Source organism: Ixodes scapularis, unplaced genomic scaffold (genome assembly GCF_016920785.2).
Source record: "Ixodes scapularis isolate PalLabHiFi unplaced genomic scaffold, ASM1692078v2 PGA_scaffold2__306_contigs__length_199485367, whole genome shotgun sequence".
Taxonomy (NCBI): domain Eukaryota; kingdom Metazoa; phylum Arthropoda; class Arachnida; order Ixodida; family Ixodidae; genus Ixodes; species Ixodes scapularis.
The window spans coordinates 20602631-20629082 of NW_024609857.1; positions in this window are offsets into that span (position 1 = coordinate 20602631).

Consider the following 26452-nt stretch of genomic DNA (forward strand, 5'->3'; position numbering starts at 1 on the left):
TTGTTCTTTTTTTTTTTTTAATGCGAAAGCATTAACTACCCCACGGAGCGGAGCCGACGGCGTCTGTAGCCGCGAAAAAACGCGAAAGCAATGCCCATTCTCCCATTGGCTGAGCGAAACAGCTCCTAGATTCTCATTGGCGGCCGCTTCACGAGAGTGTGCGCTCGGCCGCCGCTCTCGTGTCAGGCGTTGCCGGAGAGGAGGAAGGTGATGGCTGCGGCCGCTTCTGCTCCTCTCGGGGCCGAGGAACATGGCGGCGCCTGAGGCATCTATGTCGTCGGCGGCCGCAACCTTGGCAGTAGCGAAAGGTGACCGTTCACCCTTACACCGCGGACGAACTGAGGGAGCGAAAGATCGACATTCATGCTTTCGCATTCACAACTCATAAAAAGTGCTTAGGTGTCCTCGGAATTTTTTAAAATATTTTATAGTGTTTAGCCTTGACAGGAGTAAAGGATCGAACCAACCGAAAATTGCACGAAAGTTACACTATAAAAAATAATGCCAAGCTATGTTTCAAAAAATAAAATAACGTACCACTAGTAGGTATGTTCTTTATACCGTACGGCCTTCGCGAATGCGCATTTTGACGAAATTATATTTGTAATTTTTTGGGGAAGCTACTTCGCTCTCTTTTTAATATTGCAAAAGGATTTTCGCATGTTCCTGTTTTTGTGCTACTTTGGTTAGTCTTTGGCACATGCGTTTCAGATTTAACTCGTAAACACAAATGTACGCCCGTTCACACAGACACATATGCTCAGTAAAACAAAAATACAAAAAGAATCGCTCGTGTTTTTTTTTTTTTTATAGTAACGTACATTTATATTCAAATGTATTCGTAAACATAAATCCCGGCATAGTAATCAGCCCAACCTCTTTTCATATATCTTAAGTCAAGCTTCTGAATAAATCATAAATTTGATTTACATATACGTCACGCATATTCCTTTTTCATTGTCATTCCAAAGTCCTTTATAATGCACTCTAAAATATGCCTGCGAGTCTACGTAGTCTCAAAACACTCAAGGATCCAATCTCTGCGATATAGGAAATCAGCTCAGCGAATGATGACGCGGAACAACCGTTTGGACCTAAAAATGAAGTCTGCGTTGTGGCATTACGCAATGCAAAGCGTCATACTTGCATTGCGTAGTGCCACAGCGCAGACTTCATTACGAGGTCTAAACGGATGTTCCTTCTCATCATTCGCTGAGCTGATTTCGTAGATCGCAGGGATTGGCTCTTCGTGTGTTTTGCGGGTAAGTAGACGCGCAGGTATGTTTCGCATTGCGAAGGCCATTGTAAATTCGGCGACTCGGCTTTTGGCAAATGTTGCTCTACAGCAGTATTATTGGGAAATATAGTAAAACAAAACTTCTCATACAAAATTTTATTTAAAAATAGCCGTTTTAAAAAAATGTTTTTTTTTTTACTTCATCTGATTGCGGCAGTTAGTAGATATAAATCAAGCAATGCTTCTATATAACAATCATTTTGTAGTTTTCGCACTTGCCAACATATGCTCGGTTTAAAAAAAAATATCCCTGACAACGTGCAACAAAAGTAAACACGAAAAATCACCTTCTACGTGTTTGTGATGGATGGATTAATTTAACGTTTTGAATCGGGTAGCGGCCAGCGCCGCCTAGTCTGCCAGCTAGTCACATTGTGGCTGCGAGAACTTGTCGGCGGCGCTTTCTTCTTTGCGCGTATTTGTAACTTCCAATGAAGGAAAGGCAGTTCAAGGTATGGCCTCACTAAGCCCTCCATGAAGTAGTGCGTTCCATTTATTTCACGATCGTGGCCAATCCCAAGACGTGGAAACGTCTTTCCTAGAGCCTTCTCATCTAAAAAGACGCTTTCCCGAAAGCATATTTTCGGAGAAAACAAAAAACACTTTTTATGCATCCTACATGCACCTCTAAGTTCCAGGCTTCCTTTCTTTTCAACACTTCTCTCTCTCTTTACATGCACCTCGCCCTTTCGCGATCAGTGCTCTTGTACGTCTCATTACTCTCAGTCTTAAAACAACCCGAGTAACGTTTTGAATTTCCAATCAATAAGTTAATTAAAAGAGACGGGGACAATGCTGCCCATCTGCAGACGCCTGATATTATTCACATTTTTGACGGCTCTAATTAGGGGCGCGCAACGCCGTACCCCGGTGTGTCAGCGACGTGAAAATGTCTTTCTCGCATCCTAGGATCCAGTCAAGATTTCACTCAAAACGCGACGCACTGAGGCGGCGATACGAAGCCTCAAAACAACTTTAAGCACCTCCGAACGGTCGCCTGAGGCCAGTGCTCTCGAATAAAATAAATAAAAAAATGTTTTAAAGTTGTCTTTATTTGTTCGCGAATTTCGGCTCAACGCAGCTCCCGGACCGAGAATGGTTCGGCTGAAAAAGGGGGAAGGGGGAGAGGGGGCGAGAGGGAGTGGAGGGAGGAGGTTTGTATACGCATCGCTGGTTCATTCCCCGCTCTCGAGCAGACGACACCCACGCAGTGCAGCGGGGGCCATCTTAACGGCGCCACCATTTCGAGAAACAAACGGCACACGTGGTCGGCCAAAATGGCAGGAAACGAAGAAAGGTCAATGCTCCCCACGAAACCTTCCAACTTTTTTCTCTCCACATTTTGGGTACAGTACAGTCCCTCGACTATAGACTCTGCAGAGAAACTTGCTTGGAATCCTTTACACTCCTCCATTTTTCTATCCTCTCTCCCACCCTCTCTCTTTCCCTCTCTCTCTCTTTCTTTCTTATTCTCTTTGTACTTCATTTGCTGTTTCAGCTTGAGGCTTTGAATACCCCCCTCCCTCTTTTTCTAAATACTTTGAGAACACGCTCTTTTTTTTTCTCGATAAAATGACCCGAGCACAAAAGAAAAGCCCGGACTAAAAATTCCTCCTGTTACGTCAGAGAGGGAGTCACCCAAACAAACGTGGAAGTTTGTTCCTGTCCCTCTTCTTCCTTCGCATTTTTATGTATGTTTCTTTACCATTTTTTTGCATTATACGCGCCATGGCCAAAAAAAAAAAGTTGGATATAAAACAAAACAAAACAAATCTGCCCAGACCGCTCTGGGCTAGCAACCGGGTAAAAATAAACAAAGTCGCGCCTTACCTACCATCAGAATGGCGTCATACAGAGAAAGACGTTAAAGGTTCGAAAATAAAAGTGCATCGACATGTTTTACTTCCGCCTAAAGTTCGAACGAATTGGTCCTCTGGCAGAAAGTTTTTCAGTTTACTGTCAAACAACTGTCTCTCAAACAAAAAGAGGAAAAAATGAGAGTGCAAGTTTCTGTCTTTCTGCCAAGGTGTTAAAACGAAATCAACTGCAAAAAGCTAAACTCATATTAACTCGAAAAAAAAAAATCCCAGAAATAATTTATTTTTTTCCACCTCAACACTTCATACACATTCTAAAAACGTCCGTGCTTCTATTTTCCTGTCGTACAAAATTAGGAGTCAATAGGGGCTTTTCGTAGACCGTACGCTGCGAATTGCTGACCTCGCTGGCACCTAGTCAATACGTGATCAAAGCTACGGCAAGAGCTCCCGCTTTTAACGCAGATTTCTTGCGTACGAAATGCGAAAAGCTCCTAATCACCACAGCCTACGGAGGCCCACGCCTTCACGGCGACTGAGGAACGTTTTGACTTCGCATAAAGCGAGCGATGTGACACTGAGCACGACGCGCGCATGTGGAACGTTATGCTGACGTGCACGCGGGGAACGACATCGCAGACCTCATTTGCGAGGATAACTTCGTTCTCCAACCATGTCATTTGGTTCAGATCCTTTCACGGGCATTCGATTATTTCATTTTTGCAAAAACAGTTCTCTTTGGAATTACAAAACAGGGAATAAATAGATTGCCCTCGAGAAATCCTCTTTTCTGGAATCAACAAAACCAGGATTACTTCTTGAAAATACAGAGTTTGTTCAATCAAGTTGACAAGGCTTGAAACTCAATACGGGCTTCTTTCAGCTAGCAGAGCATTGGATGTCGCAGAATGAAGAAATATCCTAAAGGCACGATGACTCACGACACTGAACGTCTGACGAATAACGTCATAGACGACGTCACAGTGACGTCAAACTGACGGCATTTTAAAAGAAAGATGATGTTTATTAAATACTCACGAATATGATCAGTTTGATGGTCACCCTCGGGTTTTTAATTACCTCAAAATGGTCACCTTGGTGAGTTAACCGTGTCGTTCTGCTACAACCTTCAGAATGGGTATCAAAAGGCCGGTTACTCTCTGAAAATATTTTTGCTTGATGTGCGCCAACCGGCAGTAAAAAAAAAAAAAAAATAGATTCCCGCGTGGGGCTGCCGTCGAACGTGCCCTGGACATGCAAGGTACGAACCACGGGAAACACACATGCTGTATTTATTCAAAAGCGAACATGCTCTGGGTTCTTTTCGTGGGACTCGATTTTAGACCGAATCCTTCGTTATTCGAGCAACGTTGGTGAAGCGATATCTTATATCGCTGGCTACGCGCCAGCGTATTGCTGCGTCATGCTGTCTGGGCAGACAGATATAAAAGCATTGAAAAAGATTAAACGGGGGCTTTTAGGCTGCGCACAGTACTTTGTGTTGGTCGTTCCTTCGGGACTACGCTACAACGCGACAGTTGGCAGGGCGAAAAAAAAAAAGAAAAGATCGACTTGTCCAGGTATTAGCGCGCACATTATGACGCTGTTTAAAGGTATAGATGAATCCTGCCTTAACTTAATTGAATCAGGTATCATCTGTGCTTACGCTCATGCACTATAAAAAGCGTCCGAAGAAGCACGTATGAGGAGAGACCAAAACAAAATAAAACGCCCTACCGTTGTTACTGTTTTTACGGCGCTGTTTTTAGTACATGATGAGCCAAATGGCCACACCACCACTTTGCTGCTTGCACTCACTTCACTCATCAACTATATGATGGCCGAGATCCCAAGCACAAACTTTTAACAAGCACGAAACAAACCAGCAACCAATTCGCCACCATACTCAAGCTAAAACCACTACTCTTGAGCACTATGAAGAACCGATGCGCCAGTTACATAACTTCATAATATAATCAACTGAAGTTGTCAATTCCGCACACCCACCGCAACTTAGGGTATTGCGTTTTTATTTCACATCTTATTTACATTCGTTTTTGTACCTTCTCACCGATAACGTAGCGGAGAGTGAAAGATCCTAAACAGATGGAAAATCGCCCCCCCCCCCCCCCCCCTTTCCCCACATCTCGCTGACACAAACCAACCTGGGTCTTCTTCCTCCCTCGATGTTCCTTCACTATCTTTTTCCTTCTTTCTTGTGGGCGAGTCTTTGCGGCAGCTTCTGTAGCGCGAAGGGATCGATAGCTCGTTCAAGGAGGCTCTATTCCTCCGCCTTCGGAATTTCCTAGCGTTGCTCCAAAGCGCCGGCGAGACCGTCGAAAAGAGAGCAAAGCGGTTATGGCCTCCCACGTTATCTACGGGGAGACCTCTCACGTGCGCGCCGGTCCCCGTTGAGTTGCCCATGCCCGCCCACGCATCCTGGCCCCAAGAGCAAAGACGACGACCTTCGGCCGCTCCCTTTCTTTGCAAAGCGTTGCGCCAGCATGACCCTTCACGTCGCTATCCTCCTGCGCACGTCTCCGTATTGGCGCGTCTAAAGACTGCTTTCGGGCATTTGCAATGACTGCAATGCGTTGCGTCGCATTGCGTTGCGTTGCGGACACGCGTCAAGTGCGTTCGAAGTTCGAAGCATCTTTTGCTTCGTACAAATATATGGTTCGAACACGACTGCGTAGGCAGCTTTTGTACGACAGTGTGACCTGCTAGTGCGTGCCCGTGGCTAGAGCTAAATCACGAGGAAAATCGCAACATGTGAATCGTGCATGAGACGGCAAGCGTTAAACACCAGAAAACACCGTCCCCGAATGCGCAGCAGTGTATTAGACACCGGTCCGTACGACTTCGGGGATGGTGTTTTTTTGGTGCGTCTCGTACTTTCCGTTGAGTGCGTCTGTTTTTGTTTTGTTTTTTGCCTTCTTGATTCCGACTAACTGCGCGCGTGGGAGTGTACACTCTAAAGAAAGCCATTGCGTCTTTTTTTCCGCACAGCACTCGGAGAGCCAATCAACGCAACTTACGGAGGCCGCTCAGCGAATGACGATGCCGAAACATATGTTTAGAACAAAAAACGCAGTCTGAGTTGCTACATTAAGCAATATAAGCGTGACGTTTTGCATTGCTTAATGTCACAACTCAAACTGCTTTTTTTGGTCTAAACATATGTTTTGGCCTCGTCATTCACTGAGCTGCCTCCGTAATTTGCGGCGATTGTCTCCCCGAGTGTTGTGCGGAAAAGTAGACGCACGGGCTTTTTTTAGAGTGCAACTTGTTTACTGGCTATACACCAAATCAACTCACTGACGTCCCGTCGCTGCGGTAGCTGCAGTCGGTACTGCGCATGCGCGGAAGCTAAACAGCGTGTTTGTCTTTACTTTGCCTCAACCTGAAGTAAGTCAACGTTGTTTACAGGAAAATCCCAGTGATTTGAACTCTTAGTACACGCGCTCGTTTTTCTGTGCGTTCGTGTCACCGACTGCGATCCAAGAAACAGTATAAAAAAAAAAAGGCCTTTGAGTTGACATTTTCTGCAAAACACAAAGACAATCAATTGCGGCAAACAATAGAAGGCTCCCAGGGTATGATGAAACGCTAAATATAACTGGATCTGAAAAAACAAAATCCGCAGGTAGAGTAAACATGGTGAAACGGCACGCACACTGTCCCTACGAACGTCGCATTTTGCTGATCTAACCGTATTCAGAGCTTCGTCATGAGCTAGAATCCCTCCATCAATCGCCGCGATTGGTTGCCTCTTTGTTCCACAAAAAAAGTGAACCCACAAACTTATTTTCTTAGTTCATGATGAAGCAAAGTATAGATACAACTTAAACGAGCATCTTGACGTAAGCGGCGTTCTTGTATATTATGCGTACGTCTCCTTTTTGCGTTTGATCGAGCAGGTGGGCGGGCGTGCGTGCGCGCACGGCTACGTTATATCGGGAAGTTCTTTCTTCACAGCCAAAGCGAACCGCCACGTCGCGGGAAAGTCGATCGTAAGCAGCCAATCGATGCGCCGATAAAAGAGAGCGGAAAGAGAGCTCGGGGCCGATGCCGGATTGGGACCCCGTAGGCATCGTCGAAGGAAAACGCCACTAAAAGCGCGCGGTTGAAGAGAAACGCCATTCGCAAGTATTGCACCCGTCCTGTATCTCCCTCCGAAGAAAGCTCGGGTTCTAGAATAGGACGTAAAATAAAATAAGGTAATAGTATTTTTGCATCGTGTTGTTCAATCGTTCTCGTATTGCATCGTATTAGTGATGGTGGTGGCTTTTTCTCTTTTTTTCTACTTTACCTAGTGCTTGACTTCTCCTGGATATTATAATGTGTTTCTTGTGTGGTTCGTGCGTGTGTGTTCGTGTATTTTTAGAATTATTGCTCCTGTAATCTTCGCGGCGTGCACGAACAGCACTAGAACTTTCATTTCCCTACGAGGTGCACAAGTGTCGATAATCGCGATTTGCGTTTGTGGTTCCAGTTTATGACAAGGTCATGAAAGTACCTTTCTACCCAGAAATGCGGTCTGTGATGCGCGGTGGTCGTTATATCGAATGACGCTCTCGATGAACGTGACTTGGTAACATCCAAAGAGCGTTTTCGCGGGATTAGGTCACCGCTGCTTCGTTACGGGACAGGCTTCTTGCGTGCTCTTCAGTGACTGGCCAATGGCGACTAATGACGTCACGCATTCTCGCTGTGCGTCTTCGCCTCCGGCTAATGTCGATTTCTTAAGAACGTCACAATGTTGCGAAAGAATCTCAGTGAAGTTGCAGTTAGCGCAAAAATTGCTTAAACCACTTCTCTCTTCGACCTCCGAGACTACCAAAAATATTAAACGATTCAGAAAGGGTTGCCCCAGACGCAGACAGGATTTGTTTGCGTTGAGCTCTGTCTCGCCGCCAAGAATAGAAATCCGCGAGTGGGCTGCGTACAAAGGTCACTTGATCCGGGAATGGTCTTATGCATCTAAGAATCGAAAGACCAGACGTAGAAAGGTCGCACGCCGACGCGCGCTCTGTTAACGCGGCGATCTCCAGTTCCAGTCAGACCCGTCGAGGCTTTAGAACTTCCCTTCAAAGGTTAACTGGTAATTTAGCGACCCTGCGCAACATAAAGCGCCGCCTTAATAAGAACGCGGCGTGTAATGAGCTGAAACAAAAAGTACCGCCCATATTGCCCCGCTGGCCTTTCCTCCTCGACTGCACTAAAGCGCGGGAACAGTAAGCCGACGCCAAATTTAACCGCGAGGAATTCGCGTGAATCGCGGCGAACAAAGCTGCACACGAATGCGGTCGCAAGAACCGCTCCTCTAATTAACTCAGAAAGAATCATGTTTCTTCGTTTCTCTTGTGGAATAAGTCTGGGACAGAGGACGAGAGGTACCACAAACGTTTTAGACTGCTGGTTCGCGAAGTAGTCGGAGACTGCACACAAAGGTCATCGCTTTCTCCAGTCTGGCCTTTGCAATGATCGTATTAAAAATTCTATATGCCATCTTGCTTTTTCGTCTATATTTTACTCTCGAATTTGGTTCAAAAGAGAGTTTCGTTGCCGGGTGAAGTTCTTCAAAGATTGGGAGAAGGTGATAGTGTTCTGTTTTCAACTGTTCCTTCTTGTGCCCGCGTCTTATAGAAATGCATCTAAGTACTGATGTCTATTGTTTGTTTGTTCTTGCTTTGGCCGACTGGATGTAGCTTTGATGAATGGGCTAGATACCCGTTAAAGCAACTGGATGTGTCCTGGAGATAGTTGTTTTCGTAGTATGCGCTAGAAGCGTGCGCTCAAACAAGAAAACAAAAATTGTCCAACACCAAAAAAAAAAGATAGGATTCACAAATGAAAGAGCTTTTTCGCGTCTTCTTTATAAGGTAGTATGAACTAGGAAACGAGCATTGTTAATTTTCTGAGACATTTCATGGAATAAAAACATTTCGATCAAAAATCAAAACTCTAATTGATTTGCGTTCCATGATACCCAGGCTACACCCAGCAAGCTATTACAGTCCTCGAAAACATGACGATCTTTTGTCACAAAAAAAAAAAAAAGCAGAATTTGATACTTTTGTGAACGTGGCCCATAGGATTCAATACAAAAACATTATTTTAGAGACGTGGTATAAGAACTATACACGTCCAAATTTTAATTACTGCTTCTTGATATATTAGGACTGTCATCTAAAATATTCCCAGAGAACATAGCCATGTATGTTGTTGTTCAGTTGAAATTCTCATTTTAGTGCATGCGGCGAGGCGTTGATGTCCAAGAAAGTTGGGAATATATAGCTTTCTTTGTAATAAAAAGCTCCAAAACAGTACAGGTCATAAAACTACTTGGACAAAAGATTTATCAAACCTGCGAGCTGGGCTAGTTGGTACTTATGCATGGTGACGCCTCGTCCTGTGTGCTTCTTGGTGTGTCTGTGCTTTTAGGCGTATTTACCACCGTGGACAAAATATCATTGCTTAATTAATATTATGGTTCAAAACACATAAATAATTAGAAACAGTTTCTGCTTTTGACATAAGTGTTTATGTACACATATCTTTCTACAACCTGCTGAGACTTTTGGGCTTATTGGGGTCATCATTCTAATCGAACTCACCCGTAGCTTTGAATCCTAATTATCTAGTTTTGGGCAAAAACCGTCAAAGATAGAGGTTGAAGTAAGCGACGCTTACCAGTGAGCTCGCGTATTTGTCAATTAGCGATCACAAGTGTTTTGCGTAGAGTTTCTAATAGGCAGGTTACGACCCCCTGCCGAAGGATCTTTTGTGCATGTTGCCCATTGGTTTGACTGGAGCGCCCGCAACTCGTGAGACGGAGTTTCGGGGCTTATGTCGATTATATTATGTGCGTATTTGCTCTGAAATAAGAAAAATATAATGATATTATGTGATGTGGCTGCATTTAAAACAAGCTACCTCTCCACGTGTCGTGAAATTAATCCTGTCACGTAGAATAAAAACGAACTAGCCAACGACAACGGTTTATCGTCAGCGTTGCAGACATCCGTCAACATCGTTCAGAACGAGTTTGTATATATGCCTCACTCTAGAAAAAAAAAATTAAACGACAAGCAAACAAGCGGTTCGGGCTCAACTTCATACTCCTACTTCGCCAAGTCCCAAGGCACGACCAGTAAAACCAATTCGACCTGGCGGGTCGTTGGGTGATTTGAAGATGGCAAATGTGTTGTGTCTTCGCGGAGTCACCTTCGTACGACGTTACACTCAGCTATTCGGCGCGGCTCAAACGTTTCTTCGTCTTTTTATTTCTTTTTTTTTTTTTTTTTTGGTCCATGCCAAACAGAACGCTGAAACACAGCGCGGAAAAGAGGGAAATATATTCCGGCACGGAGCAATATTTTACCGTTGCCAGTCGGCCTGTGAGACATTTATTGCAGCCGACATCTGCGTTGTTCTTCCTTCTTCCTTCCTTCTTTCTTTTCTCCTTTACTCGTTCGATAACTCTGGCCGTTTTCATCCTCCTCCTCGTCTTTCCTTCTCTCTCTCTCTCTCTTTCTTTCCGGTTGTCTCGTGTGCTTGTGTTTTTTATCTGCTTTAATATTGTCCTGATCTTTTTTTATTATTTCTTTGTGGGGTCTAGCTTTTGTGTCGATGTTGGTCTTCTGGTGACGACGTATCGCTTTCTGTTTATCCTCACGTCGCCTCTCTCGGTTTACCTGAGTAAACTTTTTCGCACAATTTTCTTACCGTTTTTCGTCACTGAACGTGAACGTGAACGCAGGGAGCTCACGCGTTGTCACTTTTTTGTCTTTTGTTTGTTTGTATGCGCGTGTGTTCGTGTAAGTCGGGCGTTATTGGCAGCCTCTGTTTTATGAACTCCCTGGATGTGGGGTCTGTCGGTATTTCCCGACCCCACTTTGTGGAACTCGTTTTCTCAAATAAACATAGCTAATAAACCGATCTCACAGTCAGTTTCATTACGCCACCGCTGCCACCGTGCATCGTGGGATCTGCAGTCTTTCTGCGAAAGCGGCAAACCCGCTGAGGGCCTGCGCGAGCAGAGCACGATGCTGCACGAGCTGTTTCGTGAATTAGCGCCTTCCTCCCGTGGACTACAGTTATGGCGGCGTCACGCATGCGTGGAACGCTTAGTGAGATCGGCCTATTGACCGGTATATGGTTTAGTTTATAGCTAGCCGCCCGAACCACTATTTAACCGATCAGCTAATTGTGCCTTTGTGACATACTCGTTGATTCATTCAAGCTTAGGGCCATTAGATAAAAGAAAATATATTTTAAAAACCAAAGAATGCCATGATTAGTAGACGTCTTCTATGCAACCAAGCACGCACGTATATTTCGGTGAAAATTTGTTGGAAAGCCAGCACTGTACAGATACTGCCAACGTTTTCGTAAGAACTAATTTATTAAAGAAGAAGCATTCCCTACGGGAGTATCGTCAGTCAACGACGCAAGGTTGACAGCGACGTCGCTCCGCAGCTAACCCAACCAATTCAATTCAATTAAATTCATTCTACTTGCTCCCATAATACAAAATGGGCGATGGAGGCACTAGAAAAGGCTACAGAATTGCAGCTTGACGATGCCCCTGTCCCCTACAGGTAGATTGGCCAGCGGGACACAATTACATCATTTGAAACAAAAAAAAAAAGAACATTTATGCACCACACCGAAAAATATGTTATTAGGAGGATAATATTTCACGCAATCTATTCTTGTTTAAATTTTCAATTCAGACACCTTTTTCTTTGAAAAAAAAATTAAATACTGTTGCAAGTGTGTGCTGAATCATCTGAAGACCGTAATTAGTCCTTGGACGTGGTACTCTCAAGGTTCCGGCGCTGCGCATATCGTATGCAATATTTTTGCTAGTCAATTTGAAAATTTGCCGTAATGGATGATTTGAAAATTTAAGTGATGTCATGTACATAGTTGCTAGCTTATATTGAAAATATTCTTTGATTTCCATTACTTTATGTTTACAAAAAAGAGGTTCAGTATGTGCGCAATAAGACTCATTAGTTACGATGCGAATTGCTTTTTTCTGCAGCAAAAACAATTTATTAACGTTAGAACTTGTCGTAGTTCCCCAAACTAGATGACAGTATGATGTACGAGGATTAAATAATGCATTGTAAATTAAGCTTTTGACACAAGATGGAAATAATTAGCGATTCTTATATAGAATACCTATGATGCTTGAAAGTTTGAGAGTACGATTTTGAACATGCGAGTCCCATAACATATGTTCGTGAAAAATCACGCTCAATATTTTAACAGTAGTTACAAACTTAACCTCCGAGGAATTCATCATTAATTTGGTGGTGGCCTTATAACACTGTACCTTTCGGTTTGAAGTTAATTGCATTTGTTTTACTTTCATTAATTTTTAGACAATTGGGGACAGTCCACCAACTAAGTTTTTCAAGGCATATGTTTGCATCGGTAATTAAACTATCAATGTCTTTTCCTAAAAATATATACTGGTATCACCTGCATAAAGGACAAATGAGGCCTTTCTTGTGATAGTAAATATATCATTTATAAATAGGTTAAACAGCAATGACCCCAAGACTTTACCTTGAGGTACTCCTGTCCGAACTGCTTTCAGCATTGAAGAATATCCGTTTATTTCAACAGTTTGATGTCGAAAACTCAAGTAGCTTTCTATAAAAGCCAGGGAATGCCCTCAAATTCCATAAGAAAATATTTTTTTTAACAGAACTTTATGACTCAGCCGGTCAAAGGCTTTAGAAAAATCAGTAAATATTCCTAAAGTTAGACACTTGTTTTAAAAATTGTTTAAGATAATTTATTTTTGCTGTAAAAGAACCAGTTCAGTAGAGCGACCTTTCCGAAACCCATACGGAGAATCTGTAAGTAGCATATTTTTTCCACAAAAATTATTAAGCCAAACATGAATAGCTTTCTCTAAACCCTTTGAAAAAACAGGCAATATTGAGATCGGTCTGTAGTTGGACTTATATTTTTTGTCACCGGACTTATATAAAACAGACACCTTTGCAATCTGCATACCTTTAAGAAAAACACCAGTCGAGAGCGACAAATTAAAGATATGTCTAAGACAAGGCGAGATAATGTCAAGCACGTGTGTTATCGGCTGCACCTGCATTCCATTAAACCCGGTACATTTACTGTTTCTGAGGTTCAGAAATGCCGAGCTTACCTCGCTCTCGTCGGTAGGAAACAGAAAACAGTTTTATGAAATTCCTTGAGTTGAACACGGGGAGCCGCTTGTTTGCGCAGGGGGGAACAAATTGTTTGAAATAGTCATTAAATTTATTTGCTAGTTCAACTCCACTCAACTTATTACCTTCTATCATAAGTTCCCTTATACGTTATCGTGATCAATAAAATATTAACTTTTTTACAAATTACGTAACTTTTATTTTCACTGTGAAACATTTTGTAATAATATGAATATTTTGCTTTCCTTAGCATGCTGGTTATCTCGTTTCGACACTTCTTAAACTTTTGAAACACATCTAGGTCTCTAGTGCTCAAAAAACGTGCGTAGAGCTTGTTTCTTTTAGTTATCATTCTTAATATTACTTTGGTGACCCATGGTTAGACTTTTAGATAGTTACTTTTTTAGGCTTAAAACATTCGTTATGTATAGCATCAAATTGATCTGTAAAGTAATCGTACGCTTCATCAGCCGAGTTCCTTGAGAGCACCACATTCCAGTTTTTAGACGCCACGCAATGCCTGAATATTTCTAGCGTTTGAGCGTTAACAGCTTGAGTATAATATGTGGTATCATCATAACTAGGGGCTTTCCTTAGATTATTTAAATCACCAAGAAAATAAATTGAAAGATGGTCCCTGATATCAGAACACACTACACCAACAGAGAGCCGAGTCCAAGTTATGTTTGTGATAAATAAGTCCAGTAACGTTTCACTGAATGAATTAACGCGAGTAGGACAAGTGATTAGATTAAAAAGACCAAACGACTGAAACGAAGTAGAAAATTCAGCAAAGTGGAAAATTGGGCCAGTTGGTTCACGGTTTTTTAAATAATTAAAATCGCCGAAAAAGGCAAGGGCGAAGAAGTGGAACGACACAAGGCGCCTTGTGTCGTTCCACCTCTTCGTCCTTGTCTTTTTCGGCGCTTTTAATTATTTATAGAAAATTCAACTTGACGAGCAGAAACAGAATTCACATCTATATTGAAATCACCGCCTAAAATCATTTTATAATTTTTGTGTCCAACAAATTGAAGTACAGTTTAAATAAAACTAAAAAAAAAAAGCAGAGAAATCACCACTTGGTGGTCTATACATTAATGCAAACACAATGTTACATCACTTCACACATAGAGCTTCATAATAATCAGTCATTATAAAATAATCTGTTATGAAATTGCATTGAATATATTTTTAATGTACATAATAGCTATTCCACCACCGCGCCGAGAGGTACGATTCAAATAAAATATGTTCTAAATCTCGAAGCGCAAAATATCAGATTCTTGATTGTACCATGTCTTGCTTAGCATGATTACATCAAAAGAAACTCCGAAATCATCAAGAAGGATAGCAAGCTCCTCTCTTTTATTTCTCGCCGACCTGACATTTAAGTGAAAAACAGAAAGTGGTTTATTTGTTTTATCATTGAGCAACCTGATCACATATGAAGGAAAGCAAAGTTCTGTGACGGTCATGTGAACAAAGCACATATATAAAAAACAAGCTCCCCTAGCCTTATTTTTTACAGCTTGTCAAGGTCATCCAGCCATTTGATCTGAACGGCCCGTGTGCCTTCCGTCCTACGAACAAGAACGTTCCCATTTGCGTACTACGCAAAAGCGTAGCCTCTTTCTTTCGCCCGATCTATGACAGCCCGGAGAAATTCCCTGTTCTGTCGAGTGAGATTATCTTGGATACAAAATACGTGGAGTACAGTGCTTTAGGTTGCTTTTCTTTTCATCCACGTGTCTTTGATTTGTTGTCTTACAAAATGAACAATTATTCCGGGGGCGTGGTCTTGTCTTGAGGGCAGCCTGTGTAGAGGTACAACGTCGGATTCTGCCAGACGAAGAACCTCTAGTTTCTCGGCAACTTTGTTTTATGTCTCAATCAAGTTTTCCCTCTGGACCTCCGAGATACCATGAACTTCCAGATTCCGTCTTCGACTTCGAAATTCGAGGTCGTTAACCTTTCTGGAGTTGGTCATTTGCTGCCCTGCTAAGTTTGTCTTTCTTGTCTAGATCTGTAACCCTCCTTTTTAGTTCCTTGATTTCGGTATCGTGGACCTTGATTGCCTTCTCGAAATCATCAAATTGTTTCGACAAAAACTGGACGGACCGTTCCATGCTGTCCACTTTCTCTTTTAGTTGAGGAAGACCGGCCAGTCTCTGGTTGATAGACGCGAGGAGGGCTCTGACATCAAACTCAGATTGATCTTCCCCACTATTGCTAGCGCGCGATCCGGTAGCTCTGCATGTAGGACATCGCCATGTCGCCTTTAAGTCTTCACTCTTCCTACTAAAGGATTTCTTAGTGACTCCTGCACACTTCCCAAAGTGATACTTGCAAGCACATTCACTACACTCTACCGGCCCGTCATTCTTCTCGAAGAAGGGTGATTGACGATACAAACAGGAGTCAGACGTTGCTTACACAGGACACCAATGTGGCACAAAATACTACAGTAATAGTGACAGTGGCAGCGGCAACAGCGACAGCACAGGTTCAATGTGTAAAAAAGTGTGTCAGAAGTACCAACCTGTAACAGACGTGTTGTCCAAATTAGCGATGTGGGCGATATGCTGCCGCCGCTGCCAATGACCGCTGCACGGAGGAACCCGTCCTTATCTGCCCTCGACGCAGGAAGAGCTGCGCTGGCGCGGAGATGTCCGTCGCCGATTTGAAGCGGGCAGAAAACAGCAGCGTAATACCACCAACGATGGGAAGCAGAAGCTCGCCGAAAGCAGTCGCCAAGAAGCGAACAGCCAGGTCCACGTAAACTCACGAGAGGGCTGCCACGCCGTACGTTGCAGGAAAATGTGTTGGCACGTGGTCTACGCCGTACGGCCTGCGTACTGAACGCTCAGACGAGCCGCGGCCGCAGCATTTTCAAAGTTGATACTGTTACCGGTTCCAGAACAATCGTCGGCGACCTTCCTGTTCGCCTCCGTGACGTTCATAACCTTCTTTTTCTAAACCACGCCCACCTTTCTTCAGCCTTGCGATGCGCCTGCGATTCGTTTCCCCGATTTATGTTCCCTCATAGTCCTGGCGTTTAAGCTTATGCACCACACAACTCTGGCACTCGGGCGAGATTAGAGAGCTTGTTGCAAAAGCTTGGGTTCACTCTAAACACCGTATATTACGTTAGGTAAACTGAGGGTCCGTCGAACCACCTCGGACACCCTCTTGACATACAAAATGGCCGCTACACGTTCGCGGCTCCTCTCAATTTATTTTGCTCTAATTTCTTTCGTCGTTTCCTCGTGTTTTGAATGAAAAGCCAGGAGCAGTCACGTATCACGAGAAAATGAACGGCTTCGGCGTTTTCTCACGTGCCGAAGGCGGAACTGGACGTGACGCTTTGAGGCCAAATGAAAATAATTTCAACCGCGGACTTTTTGCATTCAATCGTATGCACCAACTCAATCAGCCCTGGGCAACACCACCTAGACAGAAGGCCTCCACACGCGTCATCATAATCAGATCGATCGAGGCGAGAGATTGGGCACGAGTGCTGCGTCAGTGTTCGGCTGCGGCTCGTGGCCAATCAGCGCGTCGAAGGTCCGGCTCGGGTCCAATAGCCGACCGAGCGCGATCCGACTGTGATGACGTTTCATAGAAGAAGAGGAAACCATGCGGATTCCTTCTGTCTAGGTGGTGTTGCCCTGGGGCGTCACGCTACAACGATGGTGCAGCTGCCGGGACCGCGCGTGAGCAGACGGGTCGTGTCACGCGAATCTGGTTTCTGCGCGTGCGCAGTGCATATATCGGGTGTGAGAAGACGCGGGCTTGTTTGTAAGCAGCGCGTCGGTGTATAATAAAATTCCAGGTTTAGAAAGTCTTAGGTGTCACAAGGTTTGCCGAAAATAAAGTTTCGATGGCGCCTACGACGCTGCGGTTTGAAACTCAAAATTATACCATCACGGCCGAAAAACATTTTTTTTATGTTTACATTTAATAGGATAATTTATTTTCAGTGCTGACTATTGCGGATAGAGTAACTCATCTAGACACTTGATTGAGGCGTGCATTGTAGAAAAATAAATGACCCGTTAGGACGTAAAGGACAATCAGTTTTTGGAGAAATTCTTGTGGGCCATTGACTTTTTGTATGACAGAATCGGAGGAGCAGAAAAGGTGGTACGTTATCACGCTATTGTGTTTTTATTTTTACGCCGGAGGTATTCTACTTGAGACACTTCAAATCTGGCTGGGTCGTGTTGTGTTTTTACGAAATGCAGCGAGTCTCTTAAGATTCTAGTAAATTTTCCGTGATAGTCGTCTTTGTCGAGTACTAATAATTTGTCGTCTTTGTCAGAAACCAAAATGAGGATCGACTCGTCCGATATAAATTTCTGGATGGCGCGTGTTCCTTCTGGGTCAGGGTGAAATAAGGCCGCTTGCACGTAGATGAAAAAGTTTGTCCTCAATTTGGACAAGAAAGCCAGGTCTCAGGACACAATCGGGATTTATCACGGTTCAGGCCCCTCGAAAGGTGATTCCAACGGCCACTGGAAAGTTTTATTGGGAAGAGGTTGTGTACCGCAAACGCTGAATGGAGACGTAAGGTCCTGGAGCAGGAGAAATGATACATGCTTGTCGCAAGATTTTCCACAAGCTTTTTCTCTTCGTAATTTAAGCTTTCTTTCGTACTACAAACGAAGCAAAAACGTGGTCCTTCGTCGGTATTATTTAGCAATTGTGAGGCGACGCTTGATTTCGGTCATCCTATGTTTTCGAGGAACTAATAACTTTTATTCGTGATTTCTTTTTTTTTTCTCGTTGGTCTGTTTGTTTAATGACTAAGATATATATTTAGGCATTACTTATATATTTGAAATATATTGCAATTCGGCAACCGGTCAATTGATTTTTCGCTCCAAGCCTATTCTTTGTTTACAAACTCTGCCGTTTCCAAAAGAATTTCCTGAGTGCTGCCGCCTGGACTCTGCACGTTTGCTTCTTTTGCCGAAGTAAAAACTTAGTAACGCTGAGCTTTTATATTATCTAAACAATAGTACCGGCTATTGCATCTTTATCCACCAGGTCAACAGGCAAATTTTCCCAAATACTGGGACGTACTGTCAAGGGTACATGAGCGAAGGCCCAGTTCCACTCAGTATCTTTTGCACATTTGCTCCCACAATAAATTTGCTTTCTAAAGTCACATATGGGAACATATCGCCTCGCAAAACTTGTTTATCATGAGTGTATAGTACTCCTTATTGCTAGATATTTGCCCGACATATTCATCTCAAGTGGACACCGATGTGTGCACACGAAATTGAAATACGCTTTGAGGAAGACAGATCACGCAGCCTATGCCTTCAAAATGGTAAGTGTAAAGTAGTCAAGGCACGAACGTCACGACTCGTTGCAGTTAAGTTCACGTATTAAGCTTCGATCAGTATAATAGGGCAAAAAATCAAGAAACAGAAACAAAACTCCCGCATAATTAAAAACCACGACTTCAATGGTGTGTGCTACATTACGTTGCAGTGAAAACCAGGGGCACGGCTTGACCACCTACTCAAAGACGAATTGTGAGTAAGAAATCTTTAAAAAAAAGGAGCCAAAATATTTTTGAACCATCAGCTGTGGAGTGATCACTTACCGAATATGTTCAAGCTACTAGTGCTACGTTATTATGGGCAGACTGTTTTGTTTTTTTTAACCAAACCTTTAAAACAATTTTCTTGAAAAAAATATCGTGACCATTTTTGCTGTCATAATTTAAAGCTCTATTCCCTCGTACATTTAAACTTAATTTGATTGGTTTGGTGTCCCTGAGAATCTTTCTCCCTAATGACAACGCAGAACAAGAAGTATAGTAGTGTAGAAAGCAAAACAAATGACAAAGGGTAATGAAAATCGAGAATTACCCACGAGTACCTTTTGAGCTACGAATGTAACAAACCATTTGCGTCGACCTTTTTACGCATAATTTTATCTTTAAGTCTTCCATGCAGTACGCTAACGAGCGAGCTCTCTATTTGCATACGGATGCAGCGAAGGTCCGAACTCCACGTGAAGCAATCTTCCAAGACCCTGCGATCTTGCGAGGCGAAACACTGCCGTCGTGCATGCACGCGGCACAAGCGGCAGCACCTACATTACGTCCGGCAGTGTACGGAGGTTCGACTCTGTCGCGTGACAGCCGCGACGACCTCGCAAGCGCAGCGCGACTCACCCCCGGAGGAAAAGGAGTAAAAAAAGGGAGTAAACAAAGAAGAAAGAGCTCGACGCGTCCTTGATTCCCCGCAGCTTCTTCGTGACTGGACGTCAGGGGCGTTTCCGCGTCGGGGGAGTGGGGCTGGCGGGTCGTCGTTCGTCTCCGTAAATAAATGAAGCTCACAAACACGGCACGGACAAACATAGCCCTCTCACGAGAGAAAGAGAGAGAGAGGGCGCGCGAGGGCCACACGCTCGACGCGCCGACGACCGGCCCGAGCGCCGTAAGCACAGGCGGCGGCGGATGGCGGCGTCTCCTGTAAAGCGTGCTCTGCCTGCCGCACACCGGTGTCTAGGGAAACGCCGACCTCGCAGGACGCGGGCACGCGCGCGCGTCTGAGAGGGCGCGTTTGGGATTGGCCACGTGTTTCCAAAAACGGGGCAGTTGGTTCGATAAAGCTGTTCGAGATTTTTTTATTTATTTATTGTTGTTTTTATTATTTACGTTACCCTATTTTCGCGCTAATGACTTTTTTTTACTTTTTTTACTTTATATGTATTTTTTTTTCCCTTCGTCGCTCGATACTTTGACGTTGAGAGTATAAGGTCCGATATATAGTTCGACGTTCAACGCATTGAGTGTAGCTCCGCAAAACACAGGCACGTCAAAAAAAAACTGAATTCAGAACATCATTTATGGGTTAAATTAGTTCTTTTATTTCGTCCGCAATAACAAAGCTGCAATGACTTCTGCTAATGCTTGACATCAATGCGAAAGCGCATTCGATTTTCCCGAGCCCTCATTATTACTTCCGTGAGCGTCACCAGAATAAATTTAATTCTGTTCCGTCGAATTCATTAACGTAATTAGGCAACCTAAATTTAATTCGATTCCCCGTGCAACCGTACGCCCACCAAAAAAAAAAAAACATACGCAAATTCGTCTTCTTTTTTTAATCGCAGTAAATGCAGAAATGCAAATTTTATTACAACATAAATCGATTACAGGAATCCGCGATGACCTTCGCATCTTGTTCGTAAACACACGTCATCAAATTATTCTCTGAGAAACGAATTCCGCTTCGATTCAAACGCATGCGTGCTATTGCAACGTATGCGTCAATCAATGCTGCGATTACGGCCGCGATCGGTCTGTGAGCTCTCAGCCGACACACGGCTATATCTGTTTGTTTGTTTGTTTGTTTTTTGTTTTTTTTTTTATTACTTTGCACTGAATACGTTTATATCCTAAAACCGCCACAAAATTGGGGGTAAAAAAAATAAAAAATAAAAATAACCCTTTCCGATGGATTACAAAAGGGGGGCAAGAACGCTCCCGGGCGATGTAAGTAATAAATACATAAATAAATAAGTAAATAAATAAATGGTTAAAGATCGAGAAAGATAAAACAGGAATGCAAAACTGGTTCATTATAAAAAAAAATGTAATTAATCGCTATCATGCATCTCGTTCTATTTATCACGCACCGTGTAGGTGCATTTCTGTACTCGAACAAGAGCAGAATTTATAAAAGGAAAAAAAAGAACTTGTGTAGTCTCCGATAAGAGTGAGAACGGCAAGGGGTATCTTTCGGGTGACTGACCTCCAGCACGCGCTCGTTGAAACTTCCGCCGTGCTTTGGCGGCGCGTGCACGATTGAGGCTCACGAGGCGCTGAAGCATTGCCGAAGGTCAAAAGCTCGCGCTGGATGCGGGACAATTACAGCTTGTTCCTGCCGTTCTTAACTTGTTAGTGACTACAGTTTAAAACGGGAAAAAAACTCTTTCGGGGTATTTGGGAGTTACTATATTACGTCTCTATTTTGCTTGAATCTAGCCAATATTGATAACAAAATATTTGTCAATATCAGCTTTCCCGGAGACTACTATAGCTACTTGAAATCACTGTCTTGCCGCCGACGCAAAAGTGATTAATCAAATTATTATTCGTGCGTATTTTTCGCTCACGCGCACTTTTACGACAAAGGAGAAATCTCAGTAGTAACTTAACAGCGAATCGCTAGCGAAAAAAAAAAAAGTTGGCTCAGTCGTACAAGAAACGCGTACAACCAAACAAAACCAGCGTTGAACCAAGCTCGGGAATGTTATTTTTATAAGTTTAAGTTTCTGCCTGTACAAAAACAAAACAATATTCGCGGTACCGTACATCGGACAGCCTGTAGATTATCTCTAAACGTTTACAATAAAACATTGTTTACATAAAACATGGAGAGAAAAAGCGATGCCAGTAATGATGTGGTGCACTCGTAGAAAGAACAAAGGAGAATATGAGATTAAGTGTTATTAATAAAAAAGCGCAGAGAGAAAGGGCAAAAACAGACACGAACAAACCGCAGATATCGATTCATACCTCGCCAGGTTCCAGAAGCGAGTGTTACTTAGTAGCACTCCAAGCAGATCCGTCTCGGAGGAAGCAAAACCTAAAAGCGACGATGCAACAATTTTTGTACTTTCAATAAACACAGCTTAGAATTATTCCTCGACATTTATGACTTATGAAACACAGGTTGTACTTTCTCTTCGCGCAATGGTAGTCGCAGAAAAACGAACACCGTTTACCCCCTCAACTCGCAGCCAGAACAAGTGGCCACGTGATGTGGAGGCGATTATATGCCGCCAGTGTCCTTGTAACACAGGCAGGCGCTGAGGTTGGCAGAGTACAGGGCGCGAGCTGAGCTCCACGCATTCTTAAGGTTCATCCATTCCCGTCATCCCAGCGAATGGACACGAACCACTACCCGAATGCACGTCGAGACATGCATTGTCACGAGCCAAAATCAAATGCCTACCCGGTTCTCGTGTCCACTGTGTGAGCGGCCTTTAAATATCGTCACAGCAGAAATCGCAACTCTCGACAACGCACTCCCGGGGATCGCATTGTTGGCGCTGTCCCCTCCGGTGCGTCATCAAGTTTTGCGAAGAAGAGACTGAACTAAAAGGCCCGCTTTTATCCTTAAAATTCCCCTGTGACGAAAACTTTTTTTTTTTTTTTAGTGGCGTTACGTTTGAGTATTTTTTGGGTCCCACTAGTGCCAGTAAGCTGGTGTAAAGAAGGAAATATTACTAGCCAATACCGTAGCACGGCCCCACGTTAACTGAACAGCCCGCGCGAACTGAACAAAGGACGAGACTTGCGACGATTAAAACTTGTGGTTTCACTTTAAAACTTCCGTTTCAACTTCTGCAAGGCAAGCATCCTTCAAAGCGACATGCTCGAACTTGCAGCTTCGGCTTAGCTAGCACTTCCGTCAAATCTCGGTATAGAGCAAACGTTCAGTTCTCCACCGTTTCGCTCTGAGTGGAAGGAGACAGTGGGTATACAGACAATGTCAGCTAGCTTCTGCGTTTGCTCACTAATCCTCCCTAATCAGAGCTCGGCGCTCCAACGTCCCAGCACCCTCTCTCTCCTTCTCTCTCTCTCTCTCTCTCTCTCTCTCTCTCTCTCCCAGTTTCTCTCCGTGTACTGTAAAGAATAGCTTTCTTCTTTCTTGTTCACCAGGGGTAAAAAAGGTAAAAAAAAAACAAGAATAACAACTGTCAAACGACAACCATCCCACCCTACCAAAGGAGTCAAATTTCTCCTCGCCGACACTGACTACTTCCTTTAAAAGAGAAAAGAGGAGTCAAGGAACAACGATATCTTCCAAAAAACCAACTTGGACCCGAACCGCGCAAAAGTTTATTGTTTTTTCTCCCATTGTTATTTCGCTTCTATTTTCTTCTTTTTTATATATATATTTTTTTTTACAATCCAGTTGTTGTTTTTGTTCTCTCTGTCTTCATTCTTTGACTCTTTTTCTCCGCGAAGTGGCCCGTCGGCCGCTTCCTCTCGGAAGCCCTCCACGAACGAGATCGTCCCTCAACAGCTTCCGGACATTCGCGAAACAATCTCCGGAAATGACGTCAAAGCGTCTCGTCCGACCAACATCAAACGCCCCCCCCCCCTCCCCTAAAGCCCTTCTCCCCTCTCCCCTCTGTGATTTTTTCTTCTTCTCTTTAATCTTGAGCCTCCAGGTTCGCTCAATTCATGCCTGAAGATGACGCGCCCATAACTCGCAAACTAAGGAACTAACAAGAAGTTTGCGAGGTTTGTTTTTATTCTTTGTTTTTGTTTGTTTGTTTTGCGAAACCGTACGTTTATTCCGCTGCCGCTTGCATACTGGTAGATTTGCGGAGTTCAGTCTCCCTGAATCCATTAATCAAACTGTCGTAAAATGTGAAAAGGGTTTGATCTATCTTTGATTTCAATTTGCGACCACGACAAAGGGGGGAATCTTCAAACCTCGCTAAAGCCGAAAGTATGCTTTATTACATTGAAATCTCATTTGTAGCACCATTCTACGCGTCTCCGAGTTTATCAGATATAATCGAGACATGCGCACATTTGTAAGTATGTGTAAGTTCGATTTACTATACTGAAATCCATATAATGATTATAAATGGTCAGACCGGGGAAAACTTATATAAGCATTAAATCTTAAGTCTGAACTATATCTTATTTTCGAATTCGTTCAGATGCTGCCTTATCTCTTCGATGACAATCTCGTGCAATAGTCTCGGGCTCAAGATTTCAGAATGTTGTTTTATCTCAAGCTTTTTAGATTTTTTTTTCTAGTACCGGCATATCAAAAATTAATTTTATCTCCGTGCCCTGCTCCTACATCAAAACACAATCAAATGTGTCCTACATGCAGACCGCAGCCTAAGAGCACAAAATAACATGCAAACTTTATTTATCTTCTTTTTTTTTTCACAGCTCGTTGATTTTATTCAATGTAGATAAGTTTGGCTTAGCATTCGATCAAAATTACAAAATGAGTTTGGCGCATATTTAAATAGTGATTACGTTAATAAACCTCGTGGCGAAAAGGTAATTAAATTATCATCTTCAAAAGCATAAAGTCCTAAAAACAATGAAGCAGGTTGTCTTCTCAGATGAACTGGTCGCTTGTTTAAAAAGAAACGGTTCAGTAACAATGATAGAACTGACTTTAAAAATTGGTGACACTCTGCATTAATGTATGCCTATGGTTTCTTGTTTACTTTTACCCACATCACGCAAATGTAGCTACAAAGATTAAGATATTTATTTATTTATAAATAAGCAGATCATAATGATAATGCCACCCTTAACTTCGTCTAGGCTTACTTTAATTATAAAAAAGTAATGAACGATATTTAAGTTACGACTATATCGCAGGAATTGCGCGTTCTGAACACTGTTTCAAATAGACTCCGTTGCAGATGTGAACGCTAACCCGCATTTCTGACATTACACCAAATCGGTGACGTCAGCCGGTTAGGCAGTGACGTCAGACGATCAGTCGGTGAAGGAAACGGGTTCCCTATAAATGCGCAGTGGCCTCAGCTCATTCGGAAAAACGCCCTTGTTTATAAATATTTCATTATTGCATTTATTGGGGACTTCATTCTAAAAGTTATAATGATGCATGTTGGTGTTTCGTCTTCGTTAAATCGTCGGTGACGTTATTTCGCAACAAAGACCATTGACGTCGCTATCAACGCGACTTGGTTGTTTATCCAAGAGTTTCGTGTGTGTGTGTGTGTGTGTGTGTGTGTGTGTGTGTGTGTGTGTGTGTGTGTGTGTGTGTGTGTGTGTGTGTGTGTGTGTGTGTGTGTGTGTGTGTGTGCGCGCGCGTGCGCGCGTGCGTGCGTGCGTGCGTGCGTGCGTGCGTGCGTGCGTGCGTGTTTGTGTGTGTGTGTGTTTCTGTGTGTGTGTGTTTGTGTCAGACATTTATTTTCTTGCTGCCATCCTTAGTCATTTGGTTAGGGACTCTGACGCAGTGCGCTTATAATAGCCGCTAGAACAAGGGTGCACGACAAGGAAGTGCTGTCACATTAGAGTGTGAAACCAGCCTGCTTACGAACATAGAAAAGATAAACAAATCACTTGCTACTTTCGTATTCATTATGCAAAAGGCTCCGCGCACGCATAAAATAAAGAGGTTATGAACTACCCACGTGTTAAAAGTCAGCTCTGCTTCTAAGAAAGCATGATTGAAACCGAACACTCAGAAAAACTCGAAACAAGACAGCAAAAACACTAATCATGCGCAGACACATGCAAATCTAGATGCAAACGAGTTTTTAACAACCTCGCTCGTGGTGCCCAAAGAACATGGCGAAAACAAAGATGTGTCTTGGCCCTAAATTCTTCGAACAACGACGTATAGCAATAATTAGGTGCAGTGACAAAAAATGGCGCTCCAAAGCCCACGATGCGCACCAGACGTCGCGTAGCGACGGATACAATCAACATGACTCTCCGATGCTCTCGGCGCTCTATTTCCGAGATCTCCACTCGCTGTGCGCCTTCACTCGTTCTCTCGCCTAAGCTTGACCAACACCTCCCAGAAACTAAGTCCTGCGCGCCCGCTTCGTGACGTCACTCTAGATAGGCCGGCGAGCAGGAAAGCGACAACCGACTGGGCGCTGGGCTTTGCTGTGCCGAAGTGGGGCGTCAAGTAGCTTCGATTAGAGATATTTCACGAATGTCGCTTATCCGTACGTGACGACGACGTAATTAATCAAATTACAGCTTTTATAATTAAATTTTTAAGTGAAACTTTGACTTTTAGGGTTTACGGTCAAGTTACGACGACTGAAAACACGTATGGTAAATAATGGCGACTATACCTTTTCTGCTATTATTTAACTTTATCTATTTTATAAAACCAAAACGCTGGTCTGCAATCACGAATATTTTAATTTGCAACATAATCTTTACGTGTATGCCGACCACACAACTAGAAGATACGTTAAATAGTATTTTATGCCTAGCGCCTTCCAGTTGGTTCCCTGAAGAAATAAAACGAACAGCACGCGCTCTACGTCCTCCCACAGGTTGAACGGCCACTTCTGCATTTAAGAAAATGTGCGAAAATGAGTGAAGGCATGCTACTTGC